A 25,209-nucleotide genomic window follows, 5' to 3' on the forward strand; every position below is an offset into this window, starting at 1 on the left:
ACTTCGGAATGGTGCTGAATCTGTCATGATCTCTGCTTCCAAAAGGTCAGGACTTACCCAACTCCCTTGGAAGCAGATCCATAACCCAGGTTACGAGTGCCAACCAGTCCCAATTGGGACCTTTTGGACCCTGTCCTGGCGCCAGTGGCACCAGGCTCATAAATATGCCCAGTCCCAGCGCTGGAAGCGCCGGGCTCATAATGCTTGGGTGGACTTACCTGCAGCAGACCATGCTGCTTACTTACCTGCCAGTTGAGCCTCTAATCCTCTTCTGTTTGGGACTACTTTTCCTGTTGGGTGGGGCAGGAGCCACTCCCTAGGTTCAGAACACTGGAACTCTTCTGGAAAGCAGGAACTCTTTTCTTACCTAGGCGAGGCTGTGGAAGGAGACACCTAAGCACTACAGGAGGCTATTTAAACCACACCCGATGGATGAATCTTGCTTTGCGTTATTCTGCATCCTCTGCAGCAGAACGCTCATCGTGTCTTCTGCATCTGATCCTGGGCCTAAGGGAAAAAGGCTTACCATCCTGAATCCAGTCTTCAGCAACACCTATAAAGACAAGAAAGAACAGGTTAGCATTACGGTCTTCATTGACAGCGCTTCTCTTACCTGGTCCATCGGTTGTCACCAACGCCTCGCGCTGCATTACGGCATCTGAAAGACAAAGGCTTAACTACTTTTCACGTGCTCCGGAGGTCTTCACACTGCATTCCGGCATCTGAAAGACAAAAGCTTACCAACTCTTCGCACGCTCCGGAGGCCTTCGGCGCTGCATCCCGCATCTGAAAGACAAAAGAAGGTGCGTTTAAAGACATTGGGTAACTTTATTACTCATGTGCCAGTACTCCTTCCCACGCCGAACCCAGTGGGTATTCCGGCACCCTTCAGCAGCTCCGAACTTGTACCTGCAAGATAAAAGGACAGTTAGTGCGCATCGTGAAGCAGGCAACAAGCGCTTACTTACGTGCTTCCAGGCGCTTCTATTCCTCACACGGGTTCCATCCTCAACTCACTTCAGCCCGTCATCCGCCATCGCCGGAACCCTGCAAAACAAGAGACATCATTACAAAAGACTTTTAAAGACATTTGAAATACTCGGAACTTACCGTTCGTGCAGTAAACGACGGACAGCAGTCCTCTGAGGTCAAGAGGCCTGCACCCTTATCCAGTGAAGAAACTGGTTACGGCACCCTGCCCCGAGGCAGATGGAGAGCTCGGCGTTCACTTACCTAAGGTGAGAGCGTTAACCTTTGGGGTTCTACAGGAGAAGAGAAGGGAAAGAAGAGAGAGACACCCAATAACCCCAGTTCATTAATCCCATATTTTCTATCTGCAGACATCTTACTCTTCGAGTCAGACATACAGTGCACAGAGGTCCAGCCCAAAGAGCCAACCGTGTGTTACACATCACCTTTGAAGATACGGTATTCGCTCAGTCAAGACCGGCGCCTCTGCGGGAATCAGGTGAGCGTTACAGAACGCAAAGCCTACCGCAAAACTCCTGCCCAGGCACTATGGAAACCTCGAATACCGACCAGCTAGCCCAGTTACTTGGGGAACTAAGAGCAGAAGTGCATGCAGCCCGTCAGGAAACGAACGCTCTAAGAAGGGAACTGATTATTTCCAAGGAGCGAACAGACGATCTCGCTAGACAATTGCTACAGTCACAAGCCGGACAGACCCCATTACCCGCATCAGGGGCAAATCTTCCTTCAACATCCTCTATGAATCCAGTGCAAATCAACCTACCTGGGAATGTACCTCTGGCTCCGCCCGAGCGATTTTCTGGTGACCCAAAGAGGTTTGCAGTATTTATTAATCAGTGCCGGTTGCATTTCTTATGCCGGCCAGCAGCCTTTCCAACTGATCAAGCTAAAGTAGCTTTCGTGCTTTCGTACCTTAGTGGCAATGCGGCAGACTGGTCGATCCCTCTAGTTAATCAAGATGATCCGGTTCTCCATGATTTTCAAGCTTTTCAGCTCAGTATGGAAAAACTGTTCGCAAGACATTCACAGGGGCAGGCCTTGGACAATGAGCTTCTTTCGTTGCGACAGGGTAATCAAGACCTTTTGGCTTATATTGCGTCTTTCAACAGACTGATAGTGGAAACTCAATGGCCTGAGGACAAAAGGATTACGCTGTTTTATAGAGGTCTACGTGGAGAGCTCAAAGATGTGTTAGCCCAAGTAGTGAATCCCCCGCAAGACTGTTCGGACTATATAGACTTAGTCGTTCAAATAGATCACAGACTGCAGAACAGGAAGGCCGATCGTTCTAAGTTTGATGTTCGAGTATTTTCCAAACCACCAACTCCTTCCAAAGGAGTAGACTCCGGGGAACCCATGCAAATAGGGGGCCTGAAAGGACCACTAACACAGAAGGAGCGGGAAAGGAGAAAACAGTTGCAATTATGCCTCTATTGCGGAAACTCAGGGCACTTTCTTCGAGACTGTCCAGTGAAACCAGCCAAGAAGGCAGTAGGAGCTGCAGTTACCAAGGTCACAAACTCTGAGCAGGGAAACGACCTCGCCCGACAAGAATAGAGGTCCTCTTGCCGAGCGTTAAAACCAGTTCCGTGACCTCGCATTTCGTGATACCTATGGTCCTCATTAACCCTGATCATCCGGATCGATTACATGCGATTGAAGCTTACGTCGACAGCGGTGCCATCGGCAATTATGTGGATCATGAAATGGTTTTGAGGATGAATCTAACTCTTTGTCCCAAGGCTGTAAAGGATGTCATTACTACGGTGGATGGTACGGAGATAGCCTCCGGACCAGTAACGCATACCCCTCAAGAAGTGACGCTAGTAAGTCAAGATGGACACCATGAGAAGATCGTGTTCGATGTGATCAAGGCCCCTCAGTTCCAGATTATTCTAGGAATACCTTGGTTAGAGAAACACAATCCTCAGATCGATTGGCGAGCAAGAACGGTTCAGTTTCCAGAATGTGTCTCTACTTGTCACCCTCCACCTGGTGTTGCACTGGCAGCAATTTCTTCGGAGACCCCCCAGTTACCTCCCGAATACCTAGAATTCCAAGATGTTTTCCGGAAGGATCAGGCTAACTCTCTACCTCCTCATAGGTCTTATGACTGCCAGATAGACCTGATACCTGGATCTACTCCTCCTTGTAGTAGAATTTATGCCCTCACCGAGCCTGAGAACCTTCACCTCCGACAATACCTGGATCAATACCTAGCGAATGGGTTTATTCGTCCTTCCAAGTCCCCTGCTTCTTCAGCTTTGTTCTTCGTTCCAAAAAAAGAAGGGGACCTTAGAACTTGTATAGATTATCGTGCCCTGAACCAGATCACCGTTAAGAATAGATATCCGTTACCTTTGATCCCTGAACTCCTGGACCAAGTCAGAGAAGCATGCATATATACAAAGCTGGATCTTAGAGGAGCCTACCACTTGGTACGAGTAAAAGAGGGCGATGAATGGAAGACGGCCTTCCGCACTAAGTATGGGCTATTTGAATATCAGGTCATGCCCTTCGGACTTTGCAATGCCCCGGCCGCCTTTCAATATTTTATGAACGATGTCCTCAGAGAGCTCATAGATGTGTGTGTTGTTGTTTACATTGACGACATCCTCGTTTATTCTTCATCGGAATCTGAACATCGGAAACACGTGAAAATGGTCCTCGAGAGATTGCGTCAACACAAACTTTTCGCCAAGTTGGAAAAATGTGTTTTCAACGTGACTGAAGTTGAGTTCTTGGGATTCATATTATCACCTAGCGGAGTGCGTATGGATTCAAAGAAGGTCGATGCAATTCTCAAATGGCCATCACCATCCTCCGTAAAAGGTGTTCAAAGCATGTTAGGCTTCGCTAACTTTTACCGCAGGTTTATCCCCGAATTCTCTCGAATAGTCCAGCCCATCACCGCCTTGTTAAAGAAAAACAAACGTTTTGAATGGTCTACCGAGGCGGAGAAAGCTTTCCAGAATTTGAAGACTAAATTTATCTCTGCACCAATTTTAAAACATCCTCGCCCCGAACTCCCTTACATCGTTGAAACTGATGCTTCGAGCCTTGCCATGGGGGCAGTTCTATCACAAAAGGACCCAGTAACCAATCAGTTGCATCCCGTGGCATTTTGGTCCCGCAAATTCTCGCCTCCTGAAATCAATTACACTATTACTGATAAGGAACTTCTGGCTATCAAGTCTGCCTTTAAGGCTTGGCGGCATTATCTTCTGGGGGCCCGACACACCGTTACTGTGATTACGGATCACCGAAACCTGCAATATTTGAAAACCGCAAAAGCCCAATCCTCTAGACAACTCCGTTGGGCACTATTCTTTGCCGAGTTTGACTTCATAATTACCTATCGACCTGGTACAAAAAACGGTAAAGCTGATGCTCTTTCCCGGATGGGAGTAGAAGAACACTTGATCAACCCTAAACCTGTACCTATCATTCCCGAACAAAGAATTCTGGGTGTAATCGCCACACAATCCATAGAGGAAGTTAAGGATAAAGCCAGGCAACTTGTAACTCCAGCAGACATACAGAATTGGCATCTGCAGGGAAAGGACTTTGCAGTGAAGGACAACTTATTGTATTTCCAAGAACGATTATACCTGCCCAGCACAGATTTACAGAAAAAGGTAATCTCTTGTTATCACGATTCCTTAATGGAAAGACATCCCGGTATGGCCAAAACCTCAGAAAAGATCAAGCGCTACTTCTGGTGGTCGTCTTGGAAAAAAGATATCAGAGACTTTATAATGTCCTGTGGAGTATGCGCCCAAAACAAGAGTCAAAAGGAAAAACCAGCCGGGCTGTTACGCCCTATTGATATCCCAACTCGCCCTTGGCATACGCTTTCTATGGACTTCATCACCGATCTACCTCCATGCTCCGGATACAATACGATCCTAGTAATCGTGCACTTATTCTCCAAGATGGCGCATTTCATTCCACTCAAAGGCTTGCCAACAGCAACAACTCTGGCCCGAGAATTTCTCGAAAACATCGTCTGACTGCACGGTTTTCCTTCAGTTCTAATTTCGGATCGAGGTAGTGAATTAATTTCTCATTTTTTCCGAAGTTGCTGTCGGTCGGCTCAAATTGATGTGAGACTATCGACCAGTCACCACCCTCAAACCGACAGACAAACCGAGAGGACCAATCAAACTCTGGAACAGTATTTACGCTGCATGCTGCAACAAACTGAAAAAACTTGAAAAGATATCCTTTGGATAGCCGAATATGCCTACAATAACTCTGTCCACTCGGGAACTGGGAAAACCCCGTTTTTTCTTCTATACGGCAGTCACCCTCGAACCTCGGAGTTGGATCCACTCCAAGATCTTGGAACACCAGCAGTAGACTACCTGCATTCTACAATCACCCAAGCCTTTAAAGAAGCCGTTTCTCACCTTCAAAGGGCTAAGGAACAATACAAGAAAGGAGCAGATCAACATCGGAATGAAGCCCCCCAATATCAAGTAGGAGATCAAGTCTGGTTATCCACCAAATATCTACCTCTAAAAGGACCACGCACATTCAACCCAAGATACCTTGGTCCCTATTCCATCACTACCATAGTAAACCCAGTAGCGGTCAAGTTGGACTTACCCCCTCACATGAAGATACATCCGGTCTTCCATGTCTCTCTATTAAAACCCGTGCAACCTCAAACCCGACTAACTAAATCTCCAAAACCTATCCTAGTTGATGGAGAACTCGAGTTTGAAGTCAAAAGCATCCTGGACTCCAAGATCTCCAAATCTAAACTATTTTACCTAATTGACTGGAAAGGCTACGGCCCCCAAGAAAGATCCTGGGAACCTGCAGAATATGTCCACGCCCCGCGTCTAATCAAAAGATTCCATCGAACATTTCCTGACAAACCCAAACCCCCGGAGAAGCCCGGTTTGGGAGGGGCCTTGAGGGGGGGTGCTGTCATGATCTCTGCTTCCAAAAGGTCAGGACTTACCCAACTCCCTTGGAAGCAGATCCATAACCCAGATTCCGAGTGCCAACCAGTCCCAATTGGGACCTTTTGGACCCTGTCCTGGCGCCAGTGGCACCAGGCTCATAAATATGCCCAGTCCCAGCGCTGGAAGCGCCGGGCTCATAATGCTTGGGTGGACTTACCTGCAGCAGACCATGCTGCTTACTTACCTGCCAGTTGAGCCTCTAATCCTCTTCTGTTTGGGACTACTTTTCCTGTTGGGTGGGGCAGGAGCAACTCAACACTGGAACTCTTCTGGAAAGCAGGAACTCTTTTCTTACCTAGGCGAGGCTGTGGAAGGAGACACCTAAGCACTACAGGAGGCTATTTAAACCACACCCGATGGATGAATCTTGCTTTGCGTTATTCTGCATCCTCTGCAGCAGAACGCTCATCGTGTCTTCTGCATCTGATCCTGGGCCTAAGGGAAAAAGGCTTACCATCCTGAATCCAGTCTTCAGCAACACCTATAAAGACAAGAAAGAACAGGTTAGCATTACGGTCTTCAGTGACAGCGCTTCTCTTACCTGGTCCATCGGCTGTCACCAACGCCTCGCGCTGCATTACGGCATCTGAAAGACAAAGGCTTACCTACTCTTCACGTGCTCCGGAGGTCTTCACACTGCATTCCGGCATCTGAAAGACAAAAGCTTACCAACTCTTCGCACGCTCCGGAGGCCTTCGGCGCTGCATCCCGCATCTGAAAGACAAAAGAAGGTGCGTTTAAAGACATTGGGTAACTTTATTACTCACGTGCCAGTACTCCTTCCCACGCCGAACCCAGTGGGTATTCCGGCACCCTTCAGCAGCTCCGAACTTGTACCTGCAAGATGAAAGGACAGTTAGTGCGCATCGTGAAGAGGCAACAAGCGCTTACTTACGTGCTTCCAGGCGCTTCTATTCCTCACACGGGTTCCATCCTCAACTCACTTCAGCCTGTCATCCGCCATCGCTGGAACCCTGCAAAACAAGAGACATCATTACAAAAGACTTTTAAAGACATTTGAAATACTCGGAACTTACCGTTCGTGCAGTAAACGACGGACAGCAGCCCTCTGAGGTCAAGAGGCCTGCACCCTTATCCAGTGAAGAAACTGGTTACAGCACCCTGCCCCGAGGCAGATGGAGAGCTCGGCGTTCACTTACCTAAGGTGAGAGCGTTAACCTTTGGGGTTCTATAGGAGAAGAGAAGGGAAAGAAGAGAGAGACACCCAATAACCCCAGTTCATTAATCCCATATTTTCTATCTGCAGACATCTTACTCTTCGAGTCAGACATACAGTGCACAGAGGTCCAGCCCAAAGAGCCAACCGTGTGTTACACATCACCTTTGAAGATACGGTATTCGCCCAGTCAAGACCGGCGCCTCTGCGGGAATCAGGTGAGCGTTACAGAATCCCTGCAGGGGGGCTTCACGAGAAGGCTGATGTTATGGGGAGCAGGAAAGTTAAAGGTGTAGTGTGGATTCTTTGAATGCACACAAAGCAGGGTGCACCATTCCTTGGCATAAGGAGAGGGGGGGGCAGTTGCTTGAAGGTGAAGCAAAGCATACTGACAATAGAAAATAGCGATTTGGAGGGGGGGGGGCAACTTCTGTACTTAAGGAGAGTGCCCACTTCTGAAAGACGTAAGCATGATCTTTGGCAGAAGCTGGTGTGCAATATTTATCACACATAAGGTGGTGCACATCGGTACGGTTGCGCTGCCATGGCTTATCCTTTGCACAAGGTCATGCAAGCTCAGGAATATAAGATCAATGAAACATGGAGAGAAAGGAGGTGGGGACACAGGTCCTCATCATAGGGAAGGAAGATAAATAAATCACTGGACCACATGGTTAAAATGGGGAGAGTCATATTGGGGTGTGAGAGGAAAAGGCAGGAAAGATGAGCAGTGAAAGGAGATGAAGTGGGGTAGGGTGGAGAAAGGGTGAAAGAGTGAGTAGGAGTGAACCTATAGGCCCTTTAAGGTGAGGTAACAGTATCTGAGATGGATGGGGATGCAGATCTTACTCTAACATCAATAATCAGACCGGCTCAGGAAGTTGGCAAAACACAACTGTTTTAATTGCAATTGTCTAATACAGGGAGTACAACAGACATCAAAGGACGCCACACAAGTATTCTCTCTCAATACATTTAATAAAAAAACATTCTTTTATAGCAAAAACTCATCATCATTGATGTCATTCTACGTGCAAAATAAGCAAAACCTACGAGGGTTTCTGATAGGCTTAAAGGGAACATCTAAGTATACTTTCTATGGGGTATGGGATAGTGATTGGGTCTCTAAGATCAGGTGGACAGCTTTGCCCACCCCTAGTGAAAGTCAGCTTCTGTGTCATACTAATACACAACGTTTCATTGGCTTTCAAACCATTGGGTTCTCTGCTATGTGGCCCTCTACAATTGGTTGCCACGCTTGTACCCTTCGGGAATATTCCACTCGCTAGCTGCACGCAAGCTGGTACCCCAGGTGCTGGAGGGTTGGCTTGGTCATGCCTCCCCACCCAATTAGCCTAACATCCGTCATCACTCCTGCTGCCTGCGATTAAATTAGTCTTTTGAACTTAGCCTTGCAAAGGATCACTGTGCCTGAGAATAAAAGGGAGTGTGAGCATGGCCTTTTCTTCTGGTCTCGGTGTAGCTTGCCCAAAGTCTATTTTAATCTGACCATGTGACAGGGGACCACGTTTGGAGCTCCTTCGTTGTATTTAAAAATATTAAATTAATAAAACATGGCACGTCTAGTGTTTTTCCATTACACCTCAACAGGAGCTTGGCTCGCTTCTCACGCTCGTTGTATCTTCTCGAATAGATAACCAGGTTCTTGGCGGTCTATACTCCTGACACTAGGCCAGACACGCCTTCTCAAATCTTCCTTCTCCGTCAGCTGTTTTATTCAACTGCACCACACTTTCAGCCCTTCTATTCATGGGGTCCAAGTTTGCTAAAATGCGTTGTGGAACATCCAGATTCTATACCCACTTATATATATGTTGGCGGCACCGCCTACAGTCTATCACTATGTATAGCCTGCCTTATTATTACTTAGTCTACTTGCATTACTGCATCTGTACAATTGTAAAATGGCTTTCATTTTATTCAGTGCTTCTCCGCAAGTACAATCTTCATTTTGCTCATGAAATGTTGCTCAATTTTTTACTTCGCCATCAGATTCTATACAGTCTATTCACTTTCTTCATTTGCATCTCTTCTGGGTGCGTCATTTCTGCTTCATGTGACGTTACCAGTCTTCTCTTAGCATTCATCTTCACACTTCTTCCGGAACTTCCTTCAGAAGACTGTCATTTCTTCATGGATACATCCTATAGGGTTTTCTCAATGGATACCTTGTTTCAAGGACTCTTCGCGGTATAGGGACCATCACTGGCTTTGCGCATGTCACAAGTTCCGGTTTCCAACATATAGGCAAAATGGGGGCAGGGCTTTCGGTAGAGGCAATTGGCTCCTCCTCTACAGGGAAACAGGTAAGAATGCCTTTTCATCTCAAAACCTTCTGTCAAATTGATTTTCTGAATGCAAAATTTCAAATAGATGAAAAGTAAGGATGGTTTGTCTGGTGATAGATCATCTGTGAGTGGGGTCTTATACCTCTCTTTTTGCCTGGTGTCCACACACTAATAAAAGCTCATGACAAAGCCGAATTCTTCACATTTAGCATGTTAGTGGGACCATGCAAGCGTCTCTGGTACCACTGATATGCTTAAATGGATCTAAAACTCGAATCGCTCTCTATGACATGCAGGGAGGTTCTGGCCCTGATAAAGAGGTGGTACTGAGGAACTGGGGTTCTAGAAAATGTACTGGGGTTATCGCTAATGCAGGGTGGGTATCTATGTGGAGACCTACATACCTGATTGCCCTCTATCTTGTCCGGGCCTCACTTGGAGGAGCAAAGCAAGATGCTACTCCTTTGTCGGTGCTGACCCTGTGAGTTCATCGATTGGATCATGGAGGTGTCTTTTGTTGTCCGGGCTGAAGACACTGATGCATAGCCCCACACCTATGTTGGACCTGCAAGGTCACAAAAGTATAGTGGAGCGAGGTTCCGACCAAGATCAAATGGAGAACGGAGGTCAATCGCCTCTTCGCCCCCTTATGGGGATGTGGGTGAAGATGCAGGTTATTTTTTGGGGGCATAAGAAGTGCATGATCACACAACTGCTAGTACATTGCATGGTTGTCAATGGCTGAGTCTTGGCAAATCAATTAGTATATAATGCTTCCCTTTCTGGCAAGTTGTGGTGATGGAAAAAATGTGGGCCATTTTGAGCAACACATTACCAAGATATCCTAAGCCATAGGGTCCTCTGCTTGACTTCAAATAAGGATGTAAGACAATATGGCTGTTACGTTTAGATCATACCTCCTTCACATTGGCGTGTAATTAGTCGGATTGCTATTGCCAGCTACATAAATAGGACCCTAATAAAAACCTAATGTACTAAGTGAGAGTGTTGACATTGCTGCAAGCCATGTATCCTACTGGAGTTACCTGGCTCCCTGGGAATTGATTGACCTACATACAATATATTTTTTCATCTATCTCAGCCCTTGACAGCTGCAATGTTGATCAAAGGTTGGAGTCTATGGATTGTCAATTGCAATTACCAGAACGTCTCATAAGGGAACATTCTATATCACGAATATCTGTGTAACTGCAGGCGGGACTTGTTTTCTTGCTGATTGTCCTGAACGGCCATTTCACGAAACAAAAATATATATTTAAAAAAGCAAGAGATAGAAACCATTATGCATTGCTCCCAGATGAGGACATTATGCATCGATATCCCTTTTTTGCATGGTGTATGCAGATACTTTGAAATCATGACAGGGGCATATAGTACTTCCTCTGGCAGGTGTTTTCTTTTTCCTTTTTCGGTTGCTGTGGAAAGCGAGAAGCTGGTATTTTCGATTAATTAAATCATTAATCTTTTATTACATGCCTAATACCAGAGACTAGTTTCTAAGAGCGAGGCTGGGATTCGAACCTGTGTCTCTCTACGTTGTCGTGTTGCCCATTAGCTATCCTCTCGGTCCTATGATTCATATAGTTACCTCCTGCCTCCTCTCTCTACCTCCTGCAATGCTAATTCATGTGGGCAGCGCTGCAGGTGGAAAGGGGTCCCGGTTGGCCAAACACATCATAACATTTTAGATGGTTCAACTAGAGGGTCTATTTGACATCATAGTTCTGCGTAACATCATAAACTATTTGAGCTTATCCTAGCCATTTCTTATTGCGTGGGGGGGGCGGTTATTTTTAAAATAATGGGTGAAAATGGTGCATTTTAGAGCACACTATTTAGAATAATTGGGTAAAAAGCCAAACAGTTCGCATTTAGGTTTTGTAGGGTAACTCATGAAATTAATCCAATAGATGCAAGTCACCAACAGTGCACAGAAGCATTTCTCCAACACATTTTCATGATGCCTTTTCCGACAATATGTGCCTGTATTAAACATTTTCACACTGGATGTGCCCATACATTTCCATGCTGACTGCAACATTATACCCTATTATTCCCATATAAGAACATACTGATGTTTGCTTTGTGCATAATGCCAGTAATGATACAATAAGAAAACATGTCCATGTTTGTTTTGCCAATATATGACAGTATCCCCACACAAGAACATACTCCAGTTGGCTTTACCATTAGAAATGCATGCCAAAGTATGAAAACACATCCAAACTTGCTCTACTAAAATGCCAATCGAGCTACATAATAACACTTATCATGCTTGCTTTATCAAAGATATCCAATACAAAATGTCATACCACAATAAGAAATGGCTAGGATAAGTGCATAAAAATGACGGTCTTGCTTCTTAATAACACTTATCATGCTTCCTTTACCAATGATGCCCAGTACAAAATGCAATAACACAATACGAAATGACTGAACTGGCTGCATTGCAATGGCAGTCTAGCTACATAATAACACTTATGCTTGTTTTACCAAAGGTGCCTAATACAAAATGTCATGCCACAGTAAGAATAGTAGCACCAATCCTGCTTGCTTTATCAAAGATGCCCAATACAAAATGTGGTGCCTCAGTAGGAAATGGCTAGACTGGTAGCATATAAAATGCCACGCTTGCTTCATAATAACACTTATCATGCTTGCTTTACCAAAGATGTCCACTACAAAATTGCGTACCACAATAAGAAATGGCTAGACTGGCTGCATTGGAATGCCAGTCTAGCTACATAATAACACGTATGTCTTGTTTTATCAAAGATGCCTAATACAAAATGGCATGCTACAGTAAGAATAATACCACTGATCCTGCTTGCTTTACCAAAGATGTCCAACGCAAAATGTCATACCACAAAAAGAAATGGTTAGACAGACTGCATTAAAATGCAAGTCTAGCTACATAATAACACTTATCATGCTTTCTTTATCAACCATGCACAGTAAAAAATGCCATGCCTGCTCCACAGCGTGCCAGCGCCTTGCAGTCAGACATAGCCACAATAATGATGAATGTGATTATGTATGATTGTGAGGCGCTAGGGGGTACTGGAGTGAGGCATGTTTCTTTTACTGGCCATCTATCATAGATGCCCAGTAAAAAAATAACATGCCTGTCCCCTGGGTCCGGAGTTCTTCACACATGCACACAATCAATGTGGTTATGTGTAAATGTCAGGCACTGGGAGACCAGTGGGAGGGGATGGTATTGCCTATCTATCATATATGTGCAGTAACAAAAATACCATGCCTGTCCCCTAGGCCTCACAGCACCAAACACACACACAATCAAAGTGATTATGGGTGTATGCAAGGCGCTGGTGGGCCAGTGGGGCAGGTATGCTATTTTTTACTAGACATCTATCACAGATGTCCAGTAAAGAAATGCCATGCCTGTCTCCTGCGCCTCACAGTGGCAAACACACATAGACAGAATCAAAGTTATTATGTGTGAATGCAAGGAACTGGGGGTTCAGGGGGGCAGGTATGGTATTTTTTACTGGACATCTCTGATAGATGTCCAGTAAAATAATACCATCCCTGTCCCCTGGGCCCCAAAGCACCTCAGACAGAGAGCTGATTTTGGCAAGTGGGGAGGGGGTTTGTGCAACAAAGGCATTTTTTAAATGCCTTTGTTGTAAAAACCTCCTACCCCCGCTCACCAAAATCAACTCGGACGAGCACAAACACACACACACACTTACACGCCATACACACAGCAAGCACTTGCTGTCTCATTCACAGTTGCGAGAACCCATCATGCACTCAGTCATAACACAAGCATACATGTATCCATACACATATCGAAATAATAAATAAACATACATACAAACAGACACATTTACACAACGTACACACACAATCTACACACAGCAAGCACTCTCTTTCAAACAAACATCCATCATGCACTCACTCACAACACAAGCATACACGCATCCATACAAATATTTAAATAATAAAGAAACACACACATTTACACAACATACACACAGCAGGCACTCAGTTTCATTCACACAAACATCCATCTTGCACTCACTCAAAACACAAGCATACGCGCATCCATACACATATTTAAATAAATAAACGAACATACAAATGCACACATTTAGACAACATACACACTGCAAGCACTGTTTCATTCATGCAAGTACCCATCATGCACTCTCATAACACAAGCATACACACATCCATACACATACTTAAATAAATAAATGAGCATACAAACACTCATTACACAACACATACGGAGCAAATACTGTTTCATTCACAGGAGCATCCATCAGGCACTCAGTCATAACACAAGCATACACACATCCATACACATATTTAAAAACTAAATAAATGAACATACAAACACACGTATTTATACAACATACACAGAGAAAGCACTTACACCAGCACCCATCACCATACATTCACATAACAACACAAGCATGCACAGTTTAATCCCGTCAAATATTGTATTGTCTAACATAAAATGTTCTGGACGTATAGAGCCCTTCTTCTTGCTAAGAGACAAAAGGCCTCATCACGAGTCTGGCGGTAACCCTTAAATGCAGCTGTAGCGCTATTACCGCCACATTTAAGGGTCCACCAGATCATGGCTTTGGCGGATTTCCCGCCAGCTGGGCTCAATGGGAAATGAGGAATTCCCAAATGGGCCCAATGGGGAATGGGCAATATCCCTTCTGACAAACCTGTGATCCGGCGCTAATAGCCCCCGGGTTTGGCGGTAGGGCTATTAGCGCCAGCGCTAATAGCACCGGCGTTACCGCCCTACTCGTGATGATTGGTTGCAGAGCTTGTCTCTTCTGTCTAGGAGAGAGAAAGTGTCCTTTAACGCTAAGGATCAGCTTGATAAATATGAGAGGATTTGGGGTGCATTTAATGATCTTTATGCTTAGTTATTTTATTCGTATTTTAGGGGTGGGTTTGTTTTTGTTTTTTACTCTCTTAATTTTGTAATCTTCTATTTTATTTATTCCTTTTCACTCTTTATTGTTTTTTGTCTTACTCTTTTGTTCACCTCACCTTCCACCTTTCCCTGCTATTCCTTTGACGATTGCGCTAATATGTTGAATTTGAATAAGTGTTACTCTGTACATTTGTATTATTGTATTATGTTTTATTGTTTATTTAAGTGTTAACTGAATAAATACAAATTAAAAAAATGAACATAAACAAACTTACCATCTGCCGCGGGTCCGGAGATTCCAGTGCTCTAGCCCTCTGCAAGCATGAACAGGAATAAGGAACTTTCCTGGTCCCTGCATATGCGTGCAAGGGGCCTGAGCGTGGGTCCGGAGACGCCCCACTTCATTCTGCTTTGTCTGTATGTGTGAGGAGGCATGCGAGCGCCCCCTTGCACATACAGACGTGCAGTCTCCCAGCCAACATTTCAAATGAGCCATGCGAGGCTGGGGAAGCAAACGCCTCCAGCCTTGCATGGTTCATTGAGCTTGCACGGCTGGGGAAATGTAACTGTGAAAGGGAAACAAAGTTTCCCTTTCACAGTTAAGAGCAGTGCCTCAGCTGAAAAAAACTGCTGTGAGAGTGCTTGTATTTTACTGGGCTGGCTCCCCCATAATGGGTGAAAGTGTGCCAAGACCTGGTGGCTCGATACCCCTTACCTCACTATGGAGGAGCAGCCCCTGGCTTTTTAACAAATATGTATAAACATGCAATGTACTTTGTTAATTACCTGTTTGTGTCTGTAACCACTTACTATGTACACACGCCATGATACCTCTGAGTTTGGGCACTATATCAAATGAAATAAATAAAAAATAAATAAATACCCATCTGTGGTTCTATAAAGTAAGATGTATGTTGTTCCTGTGCATGCCATCAACATGTCTCCCATTTGAACATTACCTGAGCTCGTCCAACAAAGACGTCCCCCGTTCCTTAGCGGTCGTACTATCTTGCTATCCCTAAATCTGACTAAAGTGATTCGTCTGCAATACATAATTTGAGAAATGACAAGATGAGCATGTTGGGCATCGATGATGTAGATGCTGCCTTTGCGGCAAGGGCCCACAAGCCTACAACCAGGGCCCATCACAGTAAAGGGCATTCCCTGGCGTGTCCTCACCAGATGCTATAGTTGGCCTGGTGAAGATCATATCAGGTCGCTTATACTTAGAAACTGCTGAAATGAAATGTGATTTTGAATTCACATTTCCACTAGCAATATACGCTTTGCTCCAGCTGATTTTTTGTTGTGATGGCATTTCTAGTGTTTTTCCATTACACCTCCACAGGAGCTTGGCTCGCTTTCCACGTTCGTTGTATCTTCTCCAATAGATAACAAGGTTCTTGGTGTCCCAACTCTTGACACTGGGCCAGACAAGCCTTCTTGAATCTTCCTTCTCCGTCAGCTGTTTTATTCAACTGCGCCACACTTTCAGCCCTTCTATTCATGGGGTCCAAGTTTGCTAAAATGCGTCATGGAACATCCAGATTCTACACACACTTATATATATGTTGGTGGCACCACCTGCAGCCTATTCACTACGTATAGCCAGCCTTATGATTACTTACTTTACTTGCGTTACTGCATCTGTACAATTGTAAAACAGCTTTGCATTTTCTTCATTTTCTTCATTGTTTCTCGGCACATGCAATCTTCATTTTGCTCATGAAATGTTGCTCAATTCTTGTCAGGATCGGCCAGAAACACTAATTGCCTTCTATGTCATCCGGCAGTATCTCTGGCAGAACCCTTGCAAAACTCACGTCACGTTCGGATTCCCGTTACATCCACACCCATTTCAGGACGCATACAGCTTCGTTGCCATGGCTATTGTGGCATCCCCTCCACAAGCAGGGGAGGAGTCAAGCGGAAACGAGGCCGCGCTCACACGCTATAATCCCTTCCGGGTTGCCGCACTCGTTGCTTCTGATTCTGATTCAAGGCTAGTTTGTTCGTTCCTTGTTCTTGTTCTTGATCCCCCTTTGCCCTCTTTTGCCTGGTTTGCTCTCCTCCTGGCCCACGACCCCGGACTGTCCTCTGACCTGCATTGTGGATACGTCTTACCTCTTGTTGATTACACTCTGCTGAATCCGGACCGTCCAAAGACCTGCCTCCTCTTTCCAGATTATACCTGCATTGCCCGCACGCTGTTTGACCTCAGATTGTTCAACAACCTGCCTCCTCTTTTCGGACATTATCTGTATTGCTCACCCGCTGCCGACCCGGAATGTCCAACGACCTACCTCTTTGGACATCATCTGCATCTGCCACACGCCGTCAACTGGGGAGCGGCTCCCAATCCGCTACGGCTGATTGGGCAGCCGTGTTTGCTTGCCTCCACTACTGCTTAGAGTGCACCTACACCATCCCATTCTCAGCGCCTGGACTAGAGACTGTGAACATTGGCGCATACGGCATTAGGCGTCCTCGTTTCATTAGGATAGTACCTTGGACTAGAGACTATTTCCGCATAGGCATCCTCTTGTCAGCGAGGTGTTAGGGTTAGGTTGGATGGTGCACGGGTTTCTCGGTAGTATTCTCACCATAGACCCCAGTGGTAAGTGTACTACATTCCATCTCCTCGTTTCTTCTTGCTCCTTGCTGTTCAATGTTCTTGTTTGGTTCTAATATTCATGGTCTTGTATAGTTCTTGGGGACTACCTTGTTTGAACTCAGGTCTTTTCATTTAGGCAGTCATCAGTATTGGAGTTTCCATCCTGAGGCTAACAACAGTATGTTTGAACTCAGGTCTTTTAATTTAGGCAGTCATCAGTATTGGAGTTTCCATCCTGAGGCTAACAACAGTATTGGAGTTTCCAACCCGAGGCTAACAACGGTGTCTGAACTTGCCAAACTACGGATGCAGTGATCTCCATCTTTCGGCTAATTGATCCCTTTGTAGTTTTGATTATAAATACAAAAGGGTACATTGGTAGGAAGAACTCTACAGCGACGCTTCCAGTTCTTCTACCGGATTATTCTCAGGACCAGCAGCATGACAATTCTTTACTTCGCCATCAGATTCTATACGGTCTATTCACCTTCTTCATTGACATCTCTTCTGGGTGCGTCATTTCGGCTTTATGTGACGTCACCAGTCTTTTCTTAGCATTCATCTTCACACTTCTTACGGAACTTCCTTCAGAAGACTGTCATTTCTTTGTCGATACATCATATAGGGTTTTCTCAATGGATACCTTCTTTCAAGGACTCTTCGTGGTATAGGTACCATCACTGGCTTTGCGCATGTCACAAGTTCAGGTTTCCAACATATAGGCAATATGGGGGCAGGGCTTTCGGTAGAGGCAATTGGCTCCTCCTCTACAGGGGAAACATGTCAGAATGCCTTTTCATCTCAAAACCTTCTGTGAAATTGATTTTCAGAATGCAAAAGTGCAAATAGATGACAAGTAAGGCTGGTTTGTCTGGTGATAGATCATCTGTGAGTGGGGTCTTATACCTCTCGTTTTGCCTGGTGTCCCCACCCTAATAAAAGCTCATGACAAAGCCGAATTCTTCACATTTAGCATGTTAGTGAGAACATGCGAGCGTCTGTGGCACCACTGATATGCTTAAATGGATCTAAAACTCGAATTGCTCTCTATGACATGAAGGGAGGTTCTGGCCCTGATAAAGAGGTGGTACTGAGGAATTGTGGTTTGAGCAAAAATACTGGGGTTAACGCTATTGCAGGGCAGGCATCTATGTGGAGACCTACATACCTGATTGCTATCTATCTTGTCCGGGCCTCACTTAGGGGAGAAAAGCAAGACGCCACTCCTTTTTCGGCACTGACCCGGTGAGTTCCTCGATTTGGTCATGGAATTGTCTTTTGTTGTCCGGGCTGATGGCACTGATGCATAGCCCCACACCTATGTTGGACCTGCAATGTCACAAAAGTATATTGGAGCGAGGTTCCGACCAAGATCAAATGGAGATCGGGGTCAATATCCTCTTCGCCCCCTTATGGGGATGTGGGTGAAGATGCAGGTTATTTTTTGGGGGAATAAGAAGTGCATGATCACACAACTTCTAGTACCTTGCATGGTTGTCAATGGCTGAGTCTGTGGTGATGGAAATAATGTGGCCCATTTTGAGTGTTTGTGCTGGTAGAGAGTCTCCCAGACGCCCCTTTGTTTTGCATATTAAGTAACTTTGGGTCTCACGTGTCTGGGGTTGCTGTTGGTACTCTTGTTCAGAGAAGAATTGCCTAGCATTTCGGTGCAGGACTGCCCCTGGGCAGGACAAAGACTGATATGCAGGGATATTTCTCCTCTGTGAAAGGGACAGTTAACTAACGACTTTGTTGAGACTCTCCCAGGGCCATCCACCCAAGAACAGGTCAATGGCCTATGTTCGTGCTGATAGAGAGACTCCCCGACTCCCCTTTGTTTAGCATATTAAGTAACTTTGGGTCTGACCTAATAGAATCTGTTAGCTCTTTTACCGTAGTGTAGCCGATGAATTCTTCTAGGCAATGTCAGTCTGTGGATGATATACAAAAACACACCCACAGAGAGTAATTCACTGGAAGAGGAGCACCAGGAGGCACCCTCAGGAGACAGTGACTGCGTGTAGGAATCCAAGATGCACAGGTAAAAGTTGGACGTCTTCCTGTAAGGATCAACGCAAGGTATCAGACCAATTTACATGAAGAATGAATTCTACTTGGAGAAGACTAAAGAGACTAACCTGCATGAATAGGCAGACAGAATAGAATGGACATAATGGGAATTTGCAATCCTAGTAGTGGCTGTTCCCTACAAGAGAAAACAAATAGAAATGATAAGGAGGGTGAAGAAGAGAAGACTGGAAACAAAAAATAAGCCAGAGTAGGGAATGAGCTTACCGTCCACACAAGTCGTGAGCCTGGAAGATGAAGACTTTAACTCGGAATGCAGGATTCGGTATCCACAGGTGGTATTTGGATCAACTACCCTGACGGCACGAGGACGCCTACAACCTGGGGTGGCTAGTCTCTAGTCCCAAGTAGCCACCGGACCCGACGGCACGCGGAATGCCTAAACCAATTGTCCGAGTCCCTGTGGCACAGTCTTGGGATGATGAGTTAAGCTGAAGACAAGGTGCAATGAGTACAGAATTCCTGGAGAAACAAAACCAGCAAAAGGGCACATCAAAGAAGTAGAGCAGTACCAGGGGTTGAGCAAAAGCAGTCCTTGAGGCGAAATCCGTGGTCAAATTCAGCGTGTGAGAAATTAGGCAAAGGTAGGAAACAAGATCTCAGAGGATGTAGCGAGAGACCAGAACACCAGAGCAAGACAGGATCAAGACCGAGGGCAAAGGCAGGCAGTCCAGACAACAGGCAAAGGTCATAAACAGGAAACAAACACGAGAGAAAACTGCACTTCCAAACGAGAGCTCAATCAGAAGCGGCGTTCATTTGTTTCGGGCCGCTTAAGAAGCCTGAATCAAGTGACACGGGACGCCGCATCATGTGACCAAACAGGAAAAGAGGCCTTCACCATTTCCACAGCAACCACCATCGACCAGGAACTTGGAACCGTGCCGGTGCGGAGAGCCAATGCGAAATGGGCCGTAGGAGACGCCGGATGAGCCTGGAGGAATTCAAGCGACAAGGAGCCTGAACATGCGGCACTCCTGTCGAACGTAAGTGTTTTTTGGCATGTTTGTTACAGCCATACCTTAGTTTCCTGACAGTTCCCTTCCTCAAAAAGGCCCCCCCTCGTCTTGATGCGCAAAACTGAGAAACAAGAAGCGGAGCGTGTATATTACCAACAGGTTCCCAGGTCCGATCCTCAGGACCATAGCCCTTCCAGTCAATCAAGTATTGGCGAACGCCTCGATATACCCTTGTATCCAAGACCCGCTCCACCTCGTACTCCTGTGAGCCTTGTACGTTGATAGAAGATGGATGAGGGAGCAATCTAGTGGAGGCATGGAAAAGCTTTAACAGGGAAACGTGGAATACAGGATGAATCTTCCAATGATCGGGCAGATGCAGTTTCACTACTACAGGATTGATGATTCTTAAGAATGGATAAGGACCAACAAAACGGGGTAACAGAGCCTTTCTACCTGGTATCCGGAGGTGTTTTGTAGATAACCAAACTTGAGAACCCACAGTGTAGCAGGATGCAGGAGAGCAATGCTGATCCGCAGCTGTTTTAGCCAAAGACTGTGCGTGCAATAGGTGTTGTTTGACCCTATTGCGCAACAACGTCAGGTCACTTATTCAAACAGAAGCAGGGGTAGACACCTGGGATAGTGGAGTGACAGGTAATGAGCGTGGGTGAAAACCATATAGAGCATAGAATGGTGATGATTTCTTGGAGACATGTAAAGCATTATTGTATGCAAACTCTGCCATGCTTAAAACAGACAACCAGTTCTCTTGATATTGCAATATGAGGCAGCGGAGATACTGTTCCAAGATGGTGTTTAATCTCTCTGTCTGGCCGTCCGTCTGGGGATGGTAGGCAGAGGAAAATCTGTCTTCGATTCCTAGTGCTGTGGTTACTGCCTTCCAGAACCGTGAGGTGAAGTGTGCTCCCCTATCGGACACAATAATATCAGGCAAACCAAACAACCGGAAGACGTTCTGTAGGAACTGATTGGCTAATACAGAAGACGTGGGTAGGCCTCTACATGGTACGAATCTAGCCGTTTTAGTAAAATAATCGACCACGACCCACAAAGTATCATAGCCTTGTATAGATGGCAACTCTACAATGAAATCCAGGGATATTATTGACCATGGCAATTCAGGGACTGGTAGCGGTCGAAGAAGCCCCATTGGTTTAGCGTGTGTCCCCTTCCCTTGAGCGCATACAGCACAGGAAATGAGATAACGTTTCACATCCTTGCTCATAGACGGCCACCAACACCAGCGTTTTAGGAGATCTAAGGTCTTTCGTTGACCGGGATGTGCTGCTACCTTGGAATCATGACAACAGTGAAGGGCCTTGATGCGGGTCTGATCATCGGGGGTGTATAATCGGCCCTGGACAAATGGTAGACCGTGGACCAAATCCATGTTGTATTCTTGGATCTCTATGGGTTTAGTTTGTACCCACTTCTGTATAGCCGACTTCATTGCGGACTGTAACACACAGCCACAAGCGACTTGAAGGGGAAGTACAAAGACGTTGTCAGTATTATGCAAGGATTCAGAACCATGGATGCGAGAGAGGGCGTCAGCTTTCGAATGCAGAGAACCTGAGCGATAATTGATCTCAAACTGATATGCCAAAAATAATTCATGCCAACGTGCGTGCCCAGCCGTGCTACACTTCACAGAACGTAGAGCAACAAGGTTTCTATGATCCGTGTACACTTGGACTGGTGTGAGGGTACCCAATAAATGATGTCTCCAAACAAGAAAAGCCTCCCTAATTGCTAGAAGTTCTTTCTCTGTAACAGAATAGTTCTTCTCATATGGAGTGAGTTTACGAGAATGGAAAGCTACAGGATGAAGTACCTGGCATTGCTGGGATAGGATGGCACCGACCGCTACATCAGAAGCATCTGCTTCTACCACGAAAGATAGAGTTGGGTCAGGATGCTGCAAAACAGGAGCTGTTGTGAAGGCTTGCTTAAGGGTGTTGAAGGCTTCTTGAGCTCAGTTATTCCAGACATAGGGTGTTTTACAACTCGTCAAAGCCGTTAGAGGGGCCACAATGGTAGAAAACAAATGTATAAAGCGTCTATAAAAGTTCGAGAGACCCAAGAACGATTGTAGAGCCTTCAGATTCTCTGGAACTGGCCAATCTAGAACAGCCTTGACCTTGGAATTGCTCATGCATATACCTTTATTCGTAATGACATAACCCAGGAACTCCACACTTGATACATGAAATACGCATTTTTCTAACTTTGCGTACAAGTGGTTGTCCCGTTGTCACACCTTGGGGAAGATGGCGAGTTTGGGATCGCTGGCGTCGCGGTATGCCATTGAATGTTCCAACACGACTTTCCAAGCGCGGGGTGCTTCCCCTGCTTCCGGGTTACGGACGCGTTGCAACGTTTCCTTGGTTCCTCCTTGGTTGCCTGCACTCCGTGTTACCTTTCTTGCGGTTTTTCCCATTAAGCCTCCCTCTGATTCTACCTTTTCTTCCTCCCGCTCATTTTTCTAGCCTTCCTGCCTCCTCTCGCTCGGGGTTCTTCCCGAGATCCTTCCCGTCATTTTCGGACTTGGGTCTGTCTCTTTCTTTCGCTTTGCTTCTGTTTCCTCCTCTTCCTAGCTTACTCCCTCTTCCTCTGTATTTCCCGTTACCACTGGTACCCTGACCCCTGCCTGTGTACTTACCCGTCTCAGTCTCCCGAGCTGTGTCCGCATTGTTTACCTGTGTATCTGACCCAGCCTGTTTATTGGATTGCTCCTGCCTCCCGATCTGTACACGCATTGCTTACCTGTGAATCGGACCCAGCCTGTTTACTGGACTGCCTTTGCCTCCCGTAGTGCTTCCTCTGGTCCTCCCTCGTGGATTCCTTGGATCTTCTCCCACCGCACCTGACTTCATCTTGGTTTCCGAGGACTTCAGACTTCTCTACTACAGCCTGAGGATTTTTTTTTCCTCCTTCTGCTGACGGTCACGGGGAATCATCCACCGTCCCACTGTGGCACTGTGGCGTCCTTCCGTGGCCGTCCTTACCTGCATAAAAAAAAGGAGAGACCCGGAATCAAAGAACAAAAGAAACACAGGAGAAAAGACAAAGGTGAGGAGGACGGGGAGAGATTTGAGACAGAGACCTCTTTTGAGGAAGAGGACATAGCCGACCCTTGTGATACCCGTAAATGCTGTAACACTGAGGACACATGTTGGACATGTAACTCAAGAGAAGGGAAATACACAAGAACATCATCAAGATAAATCACTACGAAAGTATCCAACATGTCGCTAACAACATCATTGATGAAATTCTGGAAGGTGGCAGGAGCGTTACATAAGCTGAATGGCATTACGCAATATTCATACAACCCATACCGCGTCTTGAAAGCCGTCTTCCACTCGTCCCCCTTGCGAATCCTGAAAAGGTTATAGGCCCCCCGCAAGTCAAGTTTCGTAAAGATTTCAGAGGAGCCAAGTTGGTCAAGAAGGACTGAGATGAGTGGTATCGGGTACTGATTAAGGACTGTTACTGCGTTCAGTTCGCGATAATCGATACAGGGTCTAAGATCCCCTCTTTCTTTGGTACAAAAAACATGGGCGAGGCTGTGGGTGAACGAGAGGGGCGAATGAAACCTGATTTTAAAGACTTGGCAATGTATTCTTTCAGTAAGGCATCTTCCTTTATCGTCAGAGAACATACACGACCAGAGGGCAACTTGGCTCCCGAAACAAGGTCTAACGGGCAATTGTAAGCCCTATGTGGAGGTAAAACCTCAGCGCCTTTTGCGTCAAAAACATCTTGGTAATCTTTATACACCATGGGTAGGCAACCTCCAGTAATAGCACCGATTGTAGGGGCCGTCTTGAGCAATGGACGACACAGAGAGGTAGGTGTAATACATGAAGACAGACAATTATCTTCACAATAGCCGTAACAAAATGCGACTTCACCAGATTCCCAGTCAATGCTAGGGTTATGCATGAGAAACCAGGGAAGACCAAGAATAACACGGAATGAGGAGCGGCTATAACATCAAATAAAATATCCTCCACGTGACCCGATGTCAGTTGACATGGTCAGTTGTATGGTTTTTTTCAGTAACTAAACCAGACAACGGAGTGGTTCCATCAACCGCATTGACAAGCTCTGGGTGATCTTTAGTAATGAGAGGAATACCCATGTCTTTGACGTATTGAGAGTCAATATAATTACCAGTGGCTCTGGAATCAATAACAACCTTAGTAGTCCAAGAGGAACCGGAGGGCAAAGCCAACTGTGTGGGAAGTGTAAAGGCCATGGGAAATATTGGGTCCTTAGAGGTGTGGCTCGGCAATCGGACCCTATTTATTGCCGGGCTTCCGAGTTTCCCTGTCTTTAGGGTTTCTTTGGACAGTCACGTAATACATGATCCGGTGATCCACAGTAAAAAAACAAATTGTTCTTCCTGCAGTGTTCTCGTTCTTCCATGGTAAGCGGTCTCCGAACCGCACCTATTTGCATAGGCTCGGCACTACCAGAACTAGAGACTGGAATGGGTACAGGAACATGAACCTTTCTTTCCCCTTTCCGTTCGGAGCGCCTTGCATCAATTTCAAGAACGAGGTCCAGAAGTTCAGGAAACCCTGTGTGTAGAACAGGGACAGTGGCTAGGATGTCTTTCAATGGATCAGAAAGGCCTTTGTGAAATAAGGATGCTTTCTTCTCCTCCAGCCAGTTAGTTTCTGCCGCCAACTGGTTAAACTTAGCCAAGTACGTGAAAAGAGTTGTGTCACCTTGATCGAGATTTAACAGTTCTGGATCTGTGGCCTCTGACTTTTACTTCGCATTAAAAAAAACCCTACTCATGGCAGTTAGAAGGGCATCACAATCATAAAGCATGTGACTTCCCTCTTCAAGCAAACGATTAGCCCATGCAGCCGCCGTACCACCCAAATGGGAGAGCACAAAAGCAGCCTTGGTGGTAGAATCGGGCAATGAACTCGGCCGACATAGGAAATGTAACCGGCATTGGTTTACAAAGGTCCGAAAAACTCTAGGGTCCCCTGTGAAGCGTTCAGGCAGTGCAAGTGGGAATTGAGCCGTCAGATACACGGGACCCTGATCTTGTCTACTTGGGGATGGTCCTACACCTGAAGCCCCAGCAAGCGGGGGTGGTGC

This window comes from Ambystoma mexicanum, chromosome 14 (assembly GCF_040938575.1).
Source record: "Ambystoma mexicanum isolate Mex_15411 chromosome 14, UKY_AmexF1_1, whole genome shotgun sequence".
Taxonomy (NCBI): Eukaryota; Metazoa; Chordata; class Amphibia; order Caudata; family Ambystomatidae; genus Ambystoma; species Ambystoma mexicanum.